Below are 13,214 nucleotides of genomic sequence, written 5' to 3'. Positions count from 1 at the left end.
TAGTTTCCAGGTTCTTTTCTTTCCACCTCCTTTGCCGTCACAAGGCTTTTATTCCTTTCGCTGCGTCTCTCTCAGCGAGGATGAAAATAACACCGAGTAACTGGCTCAGGTGTAAAATCACCTCTGGATCGCCTCTTGTGTAGCCCAGATATTGAATAGCAAGTCTGATCTCAAAGGTGACTGAGGTGGTGGTCATGGAAACAAGGCCACTAACTCGCTCAGTTGGAGGCAGTCTGCTGCAGGCGAGATCAATATGTGATGGAGAGCTGGCACACCGCTTGATAATACGAGTCGCTAATACCCCTCACACGCATCACCGCTAATGAGTGACATTCATGCTCATGAATGTTTAGGTGACTACAATTTCAGCTTTTGGCAGTCTCCAAGTGAAATATGATGCGGTGAAATGTCATCGAGCACTGCACCACCGGTGGAAATGATTTCAAATATTCATACATGCTCATTAAAAAAAGAAATCATGTCGCTTGAAATTAAGCTTGTGGCTAATGTCACAATTTGTTCCTCGTTTATTGAATCCAAGGACTAAAAGCAAAGAGAAAAAAGGCTAATTGTCACTGCTTTAATTTAAATAAAGGTCTATGGTCAGACTTTTTCTCACATTTTAGTTGTAAGATGTTTTCGTTTGATGTGTTAGCTAAAACTTGTGACCCTAGCTAGCTAGCTAAAACCAACAGTATTTTGAAATTTGTAGATTTTTAAAAAGTTTTAGACAAAGGAACGTTAGTGTCACATAGAGTTCACCCTTAAAGGCTCACTTTTAAAGTAGTTCACTTCTTTAAAAGCTTGCTAAATATTTAATCTATGCACTACATAGGCCTAGATAAACTCCTAAATGTTTAAATAATTGTTGTTCTTTTTGCTAGGCAGTTTTACATGTAAAGATTTAAAGCTGAGGCATAAAGAAAATACGTAAAGGCTAAAAATAACGTTTTTGAGGACATTTTGATTAAGTTAAATGTAAAACTTAAGTACTGACCACCACATTATATGCTAGCGCTTTAAAATGATCACACTCCATCCACCGAGAAAGACTAGATGCAGTTCAAATCTCTGCAAATGTTGTAACAAGTGACTATATTGATTTAAAGTATTAAAAAGTAATTTAATATTTAATATTTAAAGTAGTAAAAAGTATAAATTGTTGTTGTCATCACCACAGATTTAGTGTCTTTGAACAGCCAAGAATTTTCTGAACGCCAGCAGGTCAGAAACCAGGTCTCGTGTCACTTGTCTTGAAAGACGTTCGCTCATCTATATAACAAGCATCGTGTTGCTGTCGCATTCACAGCATTTAAGGAGTTTGTCTCTGCCTTTCAACCATGCTAAGTGTTGGGTTACTGAGTGTCCCTTAGTAACCTAAACCTTTGCATCCTTAAATAAACTCTTGATAATGATTCGAAACGGATGCCAGCCGTGAACCTGAGCCCTCTCACCTTTAGATCAGACGCACTGCAGCTACTGTGCAGAGATGGAAAGAAAGACGCCAAACAAGAGAGAGAAAAAAACAGAAAAAAAACACAGTTATGGCGATTATATAAGCACACTGTGCAAATGTATCATTCCTTCAGCATACATGTACAGTTTATGATGTGACACACATATTTATATATATAATGGGTCAATGCACACACACACACACACACATCCATGTACCCTCCCCTTTCCTCTTCAATGTATGTAGCACACTGAACTGCTTCTAAAGCCAGACTTTCTCTCCATCGCTATAATAATAATCTCCACTAATTACTAGAATTATTATTGGAATGTAACCTCTTTTCTATTTCGAGCACATTGAGCAGTGCAACCGGCACAAGCTGCTGCGCGAACACTCTTCTCTATCACGGCCTCGCCGTTTTCCTTTCCTGCCCACCACCCCCAGCAGCGTAAAGGAAATATGTTGATGTCATCACCTGACTTTGATATCAAACCCCTTTTTCTCCCCTAACTGGATTGGACACGTTTTTCAAATAATTACCTGACATACATGTAGTAATGCGGATTTAGGTGGATTTGATTTGGCAGGCATGCTGAATAGACACATGAAGCATCAACATTGCTTTCACATAATACTGTTCTTTTAAATCTGTTTGGGCATATCCAGTGTAAATGCATTTGCGCTTCACCTGATGGGATTACCCAGTTAAAAATACAGCACAGCTGAGCTTAGTGGACAGCACTGGGATTCATCCTCCTTTATGTGTACCTGTGAGATATTACCCAGCTTTAGGAAAGAATTTGAGTGGCAGATGTTGTCCGAAAATATTGCTGTCCAGTATATCCTCTGAGCGCTGTAAAAGCTCTCTATTTTCTGTGTAATCTTGTTACTATGTGAGTGATGGCTTCAGACAAATAGTGAATAATTGAGGGAATTTAAAACTTTTTTTTACAAGACTCTTAACTGCCCACTAAATGATCTGTTACCATCACATGATGGATGGAAACCATTCATTTGATAGCTCCGCTTACTTTGAGAACACCATCCTTGGAAAATTTGTAATCTTTCCAATGGGAAGGAGAAAGTACAGAAAAGCATCCGCCTAATCAGTCTGCTGAATTGCTGTTACATGCAATTAGTGCTTATACTCTGCTGTTCCTGTTAAATAATTTCATGCATTTTACCCTCTAAAAATGTCCCAACAACTCAATGGAAAAAGAGGCTGTTTAAAATAACCAGTTTCCACTGAAATGACTGCATTGGAAATTTATAGACTACACTGTAAAATCCAGATTCACTGCAGTGCGGATCCAAAATTCTCCCAATGAGGTGAAAGCCGTGGATACTATGAAACACAAGTGTCTGCAGAATCAGTCATGAAATTGTGCTGCAATAATAAAGAGTGGATATCTATAGTTGGAGGCCGTTTACACCGTCATAGCCTAGTCTTAAAGCTAAGGAGAAAATGAAATAAAAATGAAATCAGACTGTGACTTTGTGCATGAAGTGTTTATGATGAACATTTTTAAAACGCAAATACTACCGATGCCAATTAAGAGCCATCTTGTTAAAGTAGCCGATTTTGACAACTTAACATGAAATCAGATAGTTGTTCTCTTTTTCTTTCTCACGGCTCGCTGTTAAAAGCAAAGTTAAAACATTCAGCTCCAGCTGCTCTCAGTAAGCTTTTCCTTTAATTCTGAGGAAGGCAATACATATGAATTCTATACGCATAATGGTAACACACATGTAACTTTCCTTACAGTCACATATGCAGAAGACTAACATAAGAATAAGTCAGAATAACCTTGTGACGCATGCTTATGTGTACATATAAAATAAAAAGGTAAGCTGTCTGAATTGTCACTGTAGGAGCTGTTCAGGGGCCAGATGTAACTGGAAACAGAGTCTGGAGGCTGTAAATAGCTACCTGTCAGAAACTAAAGAGCATTAATGTTGCTTGGCAACAGACACGATTCAAGAAAGTAAGAGTAAAGTGGTCATTTCAATGTGAAATGTGACTTGAGAAAATCCCTGTGGATTTGAGGCTGTGAGACAGAGGTGACACGTGACCGGTTGCAGGTTTGATCCTCCTTGGAGTTAACGGTCACGCGTCTTTTGGCCTCGAGCAACATCTGTTCTTTTACGCGCAGGAGCCCAAATGCCTCCACTCGTAAAAGTTTCATGGGGGAGAAAAAGCAGTTTGATACAAATTCAGCTTAACAGGTAAAGGTGATAAAGCCATCGAAGTTGCAGTTCTCTGTGGTCGGTCATGAGTTTGCATGTTGTCAAATCTTCAATGCAATTCCATTCTTTCTATGTATGACTTTCTCCTACAATCAGGCAGGGATCACACCTTTCTTTTTTCCTTCTTTGCGATATCACAAACGCCAGAACCTTTACTAATTCACTAACCTGCTCTTTATTAAACTATTATTAAACTGTTATTAAGCCATTCGTGTGGATTGACTTTGCTTACTACAGTTATCACATGACTGATGCTGCTATGTTGACTTCAGCGCGTTGCTCAAAGTGTGGCTACATGCCTCAACAGGATGCTTCAGGTCAGATTTGTCACTCATATCAAATGTCATATTTTTGTTTTATTACCCGTGTTCCAAACCAGTGTTTGGCTAGATATTTACCTCCTCCTTGCACGCATAGCATATGTAAAGACACTGGTTTTTCTCTCTTTCTTTATTTCTTTCTTTGCCAATGCTGTGTTTTTCGCTTTGCTTTGTTAGCCTGACCTCATTTCACTTTCCCCGAAGGCAACCGAATGCGGGGCTCGGCGAGCACAGCTTGCTCGCTGTGAATGAGGGAAGATGCGTGGAATAAAAAGCTTGTTTCACTGCTGTGATCGCGAATGGAGCAAAGCTGCATATAGTTTGGCTTAAGAGAAGTCCCCACTTTCTCCTTAAAAACCCTTTCTGACGTCACGGCAGACAAGAGCTTGGCAAACAGCGGCCAAAGCTTTTGTAAATATCATTCACATCGCATCGTCTGTACAGTGTCTCCCTAAATCCATGCTTGCTAACTCAATATTCCCCCCTGCTTGCATATGTTTATCTATATCCACTTCTTATGCTTGACAAGACTATAATGTGCTGAATAGAGGGAAGTAATTGGTGCAGATATTTGGGCTCAGCTTTACAGCCTAGAAACGACATCAAAGCCATACTTTCAAGATCAAAAAACACATATTTAGATAATCTCTTCGTGTAGATCCCTTCTTTATGTTATCTGTAGTTGCGTAAAGCAACAGTGAAAGCACCCGAAATGATTAATATAACTCACTGTAATGAGCAAGCTCCAAAAAGCATGCTTTCAACAGGCAGTTTGTCCCCAACTATGACGAAAACACGAGAAGTAGGTTTTAAGTTCGTCTTTCAGATGATTGTACGCTCACAACGTGGCACCGAGGCTTTGGCTTACCCTTTACAGCGTGGCCAATCGGTGACCACTGTCCTTTCAGGGAGGCATCTGCCAATCAGGAAGCTCTACAGGGCCCCATTCCACAAATCACAAATATTCTTAATGCATCTTTACTTCTTCTACCATGACGATTGAGGCTTTATTTATTGAATTATGTTTGTGTAACTTATATAGTTGCCTATGTTGTTGTGAACCTCTCCGACTTGTTTTGTTGTGTTTCTTATGTCGAGGCATGTGGAATCCATATTTGTATGTTGTAGACTATGAACTCCCTCTGCGTATTTTGCCATTGCAATCTAAGTTGTGCTGTTGGACTTTCAGAAGTGGTAACTGAGGTGAGAATGCACATGAACACTCCCTGTATTGTGTTTTCTGCACTAAATAAAATTTGCTGCGTACTGCTTTCAACTCTAACAACTGTGTAACTGTTTTCTTCTTTGTTTTTTTTAAACCTTCAAAGACCCTCAACAAACATGGTTCAAACCCTAAAATCACCTCACTGGTCAAAACTGGTCAATGCCAAAAAACTGAACCATGCAGGTGTCCAATAAAGGTCATGTTAGACCAGGGGAGTCAAACATGAGGCCCGGGGGCAAAGACTCCAATCTGGCCCACTGAAGAGCTGTGGAAGAAGTGAAGGAGAGCATAGATTTTCTGCTTTTAACTGTATTTTTACAACTTTTTTTGCTCACACAAACTTCCACCATGGCCATTCATTTATTCTTATTATACCAAAGCCATAAATAAGTAATTAATAACAGAAGACTTCCTGGGGTTTTTTTCTCACAACTATAGAAATGTCTGTTTTTTATTGTGTCCACAACAGTTTTTTTTCTTTCTTTCTTTCTTTCTTTCTTTCTTTCTTTCTTTCTTTCTTTCTTTCTGTCCTTTTTTAAAATAATATGCACATTTATATCTTACAATTTAAGCAAATTGATGCTGAGAAATGTTCTTTCATTTGCTAAAGCAGGATTACTTTGTCATGCACTTATCTCAGAGATTATGTCTGCAATTAAACTTCTTTATACCGACAGAAAATGGAGTTTCACTGGTCGGGCCTGTGCTAGACCATCTGTTATAAAAAAGTGAGAAATATCGATCAGATTATTGAAAAAAAAAAAAAAGTACATGCATTAAAACAATGAAAACTACTATGGTTAGTGCATTGCTATGAACAGACATCCCACAATGTCTTCTGCAAGCAGACAAACGGTGGCTGTGTTTTAAATGAATAAATAAACAAGACTTTTATGCTATTTACAGTTTTGTACATATACATTATAATTCATTTGTTGCATGATAAACTTACAATTATACCCCATCTGTTTGCCATGGCAGCATCATAAAATCAGGAATGATATTATTTAAATTTAAAGTAAATAAGTATTCTAATCAATAAAATACAGAAGCATTTCCACCACTGAAAAAGAAAAAATACATTTCTTTTTCCATCCATAGGACAAAACTCTGTGTTAATGTCTAAAAATTTGATTTCCTAATTAAACCTCCAAATAAAAAATATCAAATAATTTTGAATTTTGCATCAAAGCTTCCATAAATGCTGAGAATTATCCAAAATGTTTGCAGGCTAACAAACCGATTCTGTCAGATACATTTAGGGCAGCACGGTCATGTAATGGTATACGCACTGTAGCGTCACAGCAAGAAGGTCCTGAATTCAAATTTTGTGTGAGTTTGTGTGGACTCTCTCCGGGTAATCTGGCCTCCTCCCACAGTCCAAAGACATGCAATTAGTGCTCATGCTAAATTTTCCACAGGTGTGAATAGTAAGTGGAAGAGGACGGATTATAAAATAGATTCCCTGCAACAAATTCCTGTATCATATCAAGGAGATTGTGCATAATTATGTAACATGCTCTGTAAATGGTGTGTGTGTGTGTGTGTGTGTGTGTGTGTGTGTGTGTGTGTGTGTGTGTGTGTGTGTGTGTGTGTGTGTGTTTTATCCAATATTGTGAATGTTGCAGAGGTGTGATGTGGTTTAGTTAAGGTTTAGCTCGTGAAATTTCATCACGAAAATTGACTATACTGATAAAGTTCAGGGGGAATGGAAAGTCATGTGGTTCTATATGTAACAAATACACACATTATAGGCAACACTAAAATACAAAATAAACTGGGAGTATTTTACTATTAAGAATGGATTCTATACAGGACACTACCACACATTTTTACTGTAAGATTACAGAAAGCAAAGCATTGTGATGTCAAATCTATTTAGCAGCACCTTACTGTAATTTAACAGTGTTTTTATTGCTGTGTCATAAACAGAAGCAGCAACAAAGAAAACATGAAATCTGTATGTACAGCTCCAAAAGTAATTTCAGTTGCTTAAAGGAGATCTTTCTGACCCCGTTTCTTCAGGGGATGCCAGTATTGCCACTAGTCTCCCTAGAAGCTAGTTTCAATCCAGGCCCCCTTTGGGTGCTGTTCCAGTTCAAACAGACTCATGGATGACACGACAGAGAATGCATTGCTCATTACTGAACTGGAATTTAGGAATTGGGAGCACTCAATTATACACAGAATAAATAGGACTCCACGTCTTTGCGTATCCCCTTGACACATTTTTTTTACATTAAACATGTAAACACAGGGACAAAATTTCACAGCATATTTGTCATTCTATTGATTTGCCTGAGTTACTGAGTAAGAGTCTATATCTATCTATCTATCTATCTATCTATCTATCTATCTATCTATCTATCTATCTATCTATCTATCTATCTATACATATATATATATATATATATATACATACATACATACATATCTACATATATATATATATATTAGGGGTGCAACGATATTCGTATCGATATTGAACCGTTCGATACAGTGCTTTCGGTTCGGTACGCATATGTATCGAACAATACAAAATTTGTAATTTATTTTATCAACTTTCCTTCTGACGATGCTGTCTGTGTTGAGCACTCAGTGAATCTGCGTTCGACTACTCTGCCTAGGGTCGACAGTGCAGCCTAGGCGGAGTAGTCGAACGCAGATTCACTGAGCGCTCAAACAGACAGCATCTTCAGAAGGAAGAGCGCAGGGCAAGCTAGCGAGACAGAAGTTAAGCTCTCCTTACAACATGGACCTCCCCCACTCTCATTCAGATCTGGCGTTTGGAATTATTTTGGTTTTCATGTGACGTATGACCCTGAAGGTAAGCGAGTCATGGACTAAAGTAAAACAGTATGTTGGATGTGCCACGCAATGCTCAATTACATGGGTGGGAGCTAGTGTGTTAGCGCAGTTAGCTCGTTAACGTGTTGGCCGTCTAGCCCCATGCACGGGGCGATCGCGGTAGCTCGTTAACGGAGATTTGCCGTGTTGTGGCGTTAACGTCATTTCAACGAGATTAACCTGAAAGCACTAGTGGGAACACAACGAATATGACTGCACATTTACGCCGACATCATCCTAGTGCAAAGACAAGTGGAAGCAGAAAAAAAACAAGCAAGCATGCTGCTAACTTTAGCCGAGTCATTTAGACAGCTGTTTAATATGCTGCTGAGAATATAGCCCAGAAGAAGCGGATAGTATAACTTTTATTTTGGAAAGAGACATTTCTCTGTAATAAACTCTCTTTTCCAAAGATGAGTGATTCCTCAATCAGATACAGGGCTCGCAATATCGCTAGCCCGACGTCCCAGGGCTAGCGATTTTTTTCAGTCGGGGTACCAAAATCTATCTCTGCCCTGCCCGTCGGGCTATTGTAGGAAGGAAAAATATATGTCAATGCTTTTGCATTCTTTCGGAAATGTAGCTGGGTTATTATGTCATTGGCATCAGTGAGCCACTGTCAATATGTGACATATTGAAATCGCGTTTGAATTTGCGCTTGTTTTTTTGCTTTCACTTTGCAATCCTGCGAACTGTGTATAGAGAGCGACAGCACTGATCTGTGAGTGATGATAATTTGCGCACCAATTCCTCTGACATCGTCTTATTAATCGTTAGCTTACTATGCAAACATGACAAGTGAAATCTCCCGCAGCTTAAACATGTGAGAGGTTGATCGCGCAGAGAATCGCTGAGCTTATGTGAGTGCGTATGTAAAAGCAGCAGGATTTATATTTGACTACGATGACCTGGATGACTGAGAACCTTCACAGACAGATATATATTTCAGTTCTGCTGAGCCAAATAAGACAGGTCAGGGTGAAGAAGTGACAGCCAAAGAAAAGCTTACCACAAAACGGAGAAGTTATGACAAATCAGACTATAAGGCAAAAAGAAAGTGCAGCTTTATGGTTTCATGGACAAAAGAATTTCTGTGGCTGCAATATGACGAGCTAAATAACCAGGGCTGCACATAAGTGGTCCGCAGGTGCGCATTCGCTGTCAAAATAAAAAACACGCACAAGGGTTAGGGTTAAATTTAAAAACTGTACTTTTGAGTTAAAATATATATTTACAATTTTAATAAATGACAAATTAAAAAGGCATGAACATTTTTTTTGTATCGAAAAAATATCGAACCGTGACACCAAAGTATCGAACCGAACCGAACCGTGAATTTTGTGTATCGTATATATATATATATATATATCTACATATACATAAAAACACCCAGCACGCCCCTGCGGGCGGTTTATCCTTCAAGCTCGGGTCCTCTACCAGAGGCCTGGGAGCTTGAGGGTCCTGCGCAGTATCTTAGCTGTTCCCAGGACTGCGCTCTTCTGGACAGAGATCTCCGATGTTGTTCCCGGGATCTGCTGGAGCCACTCGCCTAGCTTGGGAGTCACCGCACCTAGTGCTCCGATTACCACGGGGACCACCGTTACCTTCACCCTCCACATCCTCTCGAGCTCTTCTCTGAGCCCTTGGTATTTCTCCAGCTTCTCGTGTTCCTTCTTCCTGATATTGCTGTCATTCGGAACCGCTACATCGATCACTACGGCCGTCTTCTTCTGTTTGTCTACCACCACTATGTCCGGTTGGTTAGCCACCACCATTTTGTCCTTCTGTATCTGGAAGTCCCACAGGATCTTAGCTCGGTCATTCTCCACCACCCTTGGGGGCATCTCCCATTTTGACCTCGGGACTTCCAGGTTATACTCGGCACAGATGTTCCTGTACACTACGCCGGCCACTTGGTTATGGCGTTCCATGTATGCCTTGCCTGCTAGCATCTTGCACCCTGCTGTTATGTGCTGGATTGTCTCTGGGGCATCTTTACACAGCCTGCACCTGGTCTTGCCTGGTGTGATAGACCCCAGCCTCTATGGATCTTGTACTAAGAGCTTGTTCTTGTGCTGCCATGATTAGTGCCTCTGTGCTGTCTTTCAGTCCAGCTTTGTCCAGCCACTGGTAGGATTTCTGGATATCAGCCACCTCCTCTATCTGCCGGTGGTACATACCGTGCAGGGGCCTGTCCTTCCATGATGGTTCCTCGTCTCTCTCCTCTTTCTTGGGTTTCTGCTGCCTGAGGTATTCACTGAGCACTCGGTCAGTTGGGGTCATCTTCCCAATGTATTCTTGGATGTTCGTTGTCTCATCCTGGACTGTGGAGCTGACACTCACCAGTGCCCCCTTCCTTCCGCTTATATATATATATATATATATATATATATATATATATATATATATATATATATATATATATATATATATATATATATATATATCAATAACACCGAACAAAACAAGCTCCAGCGAACCGAGAGAATTGTCCAAAACAAAAACACACATGCTGGAGCACGAGAACAAAACACAGTTCAGGAGGCCGGCCCGGAGGCTGACAACTCAGAAGTCCAGGACAGTTCATCTTCTGAGGCCGGCCACGTCGGCGACGTAGATCCATAAGCCGACCGAGCGGAAGGCAGCGGTGGCGGAGTGGAGGCAGTTCAGGGGGCCGACCGTGCACACGGCAGCGGCGGCGACGGGAAAACCGTTCAGGCGGCCGACCGTGCGGACAGCAACGGCGGCGACGAGGAAACCGTTCAGGCGGCCGACCGTGCGGACAGCAATGGCGACGATGACACAAGTCTGGAGGCCGACTGTGCGGACAGCAACGGCGACGATGACACAAGTCTGGAGGCCGACCGCGCGGAAGGCAGCGGCGGCGTCTAGGAGGTCGTCCATATTGACGATGACGCTCCACCAGCGGCCTGGTAGATGACCGCCGATGTCGAGGCGGCAGTTCGGGACCCGAAGGTGGCGTGGTCGTCGCAGCACCAGACGAGACCGAAGCAGCGGCTGGACCAGGCGCGGCTGAAGCTGAAGCGGAGGCTGGACCAGGCGCGGCTGAAGCTGAAGCGGAGGCTGGACCAGGCGAAGCTGAAGCAGAAGCGGAGGCTGGACCAGGCGAAGCTGAAGCAGAAGCAGAGGTTGGACCAGACAAGACTGAAGCAGAGGCCGGACCAGACGAGACTGAAGCAGAGGCCGGACCAGACGAGGCTGAAGCAGAGGCCGGACCAGGCGAGGCAGATGACGATGCTGAAGCCGGGCCAGGCGAGGCAGATGATGATGCTGCAGCCGGGCCAGGCGAGGCAGATGATGATGCTGCAGCCGGGCCAGGCGAGGCAGATGATGATGCTGCAGCCGGGCCAGGCGAGGCAGATGATGATGATGTTGCAGCAGGGGGCTGGACGGGCTCCTCGGGCCCCCCAGCGAAAACAGTCTCTGGACCAGTGGGCACCGGGGCCCCTGGAACATACAGGTCAGAACCAGTAGGCGTGCGGGCCTCTGGCAGGCACAGTTCAGAACCAGCAGGCGCACGGGCCTCTGGCAGGCACGGGTCAGAACCAGCAGGCGCACGGGCCTCTGGCAGGAACGGGTCAGAACCAGCAGGCGCACGGGCCTCTGGCAAACACAAGGCAGACTGCAGCTGCACGGAGCATTGACTCAGCTCAGGCAGCGACAGCCGGATGCAGTCCTCAGCTGGCTTCTTAACCTCCAGGGGTCCAGAGTCGGCCAGGGGCTGGAACCCAGCCTCTGGGGAGGCCCTGGAGTGTGTCACAGTCTCTGGGCTGGCCAGCTTTTGAGGACTGATTACAATATTATGTGGTGTGTCTCTCTGCTTGACATGAACAGGTGAAAAATAGTTCTTTCCGGGTTGGATGGACTTAACTTGTTGTGCAGGAGGAGTTGGTGACGACGATGGCTGAATAGGTGATAATAAGGCGGATGAGTCTCTTGTCAACTGAGCTATTGACTGAGCTATGGATTGTAACCAAGTGTCTAATAGGTCTGGCTGTGACTGTAATGGGGGTGACGGTTGAGTGGCTAACTGAGCTAGTGGCTGCTGGGCAGCTAACTGAGCTACCGGCAGGGCAGCCGACTCAAAAAACACAGCCCCGGAATAAACAGACACACAGTCCAAAACAGAAAAAGGGTCCTTTTCACTCACCACAGCTGGCAGTTCCAAAGTCCTAGTCTTCGGCTGTGGGGTGATGCGCCGACGGCGCGATCGTCGCTTCCTCCCGGGCAAAACCTCCGGCGGGCCGGGCAAAACCTCCGGCGGGCCGGGCAAAATCTTCGCCGCCGGGCTGAGTTGGGAAGCGGTAGCGGCTGGTGGGTGAAGGTGCAGTTCGTTGAGTATGAAGTCCTGTGCGAGCGGGTGAAGAGAGTCCAGCAGCCAGGAGTGAGCAGAGATGAGCTGCTGTAGCCTGGCTTCTACAGCGCGGAGACACTCTTCCCCCTCATGCTCGAGCCATAGGTTAACCAACCTGGAAACAGAGTCAATTAGTTCCTCCCGAAGCTCCTCGGGAGGTGCGGATGCCGCTGGGTCCATGTTTGGTCGGCTCGTACTGTCACGGCTGGTGGAGTGAGCCGTGTGGAGTGGAGGAAAAGGAGGACCCAAAATGCAGCAAACTGATGATACGAGTGAAGTTTATTTACACGGTGGCAGTGGCAAAAACAGGCAATGAAGCATGAGTAATGACAAACCTAAACTGGGAGAAACTAAAGAGCAAACCTGAAATCTTACAAAACGGAGAGCGGAGCAGAGAGACGCAGACCAAGGACCAGGATACCAAGAAACACAGACGAGCCGACAACGAACACAGACCGACACCCACTATATATACACACACACAAGGTAATCGGGTAATCGCACACAGGAGGGAAGAACAGCTGATCTGAATACACATGATGACTGGAGGACACAAGCTGAACACAATGACAACAGACACAGACTTTCAGAACAAAACAGGAAATCTAGAACCCGAACCGGACACAAGGGGGGAGGACACAGAATAACTAGAACAGAGGGAAATAATCACAAAACACAAAACGCTGGGTCAACGACCCAGGACCATGACATTACTAGTCCCTAAGGACTCCAAAGCACTTTACA

This window comes from Maylandia zebra, linkage group LG3 (assembly GCF_041146795.1).
Source record: "Maylandia zebra isolate NMK-2024a linkage group LG3, Mzebra_GT3a, whole genome shotgun sequence".
NCBI lineage: Eukaryota > Metazoa > Chordata > Actinopteri > Cichliformes > Cichlidae > Maylandia > Maylandia zebra.
Note: the sequence above shows the minus strand (reverse complement) of the source record.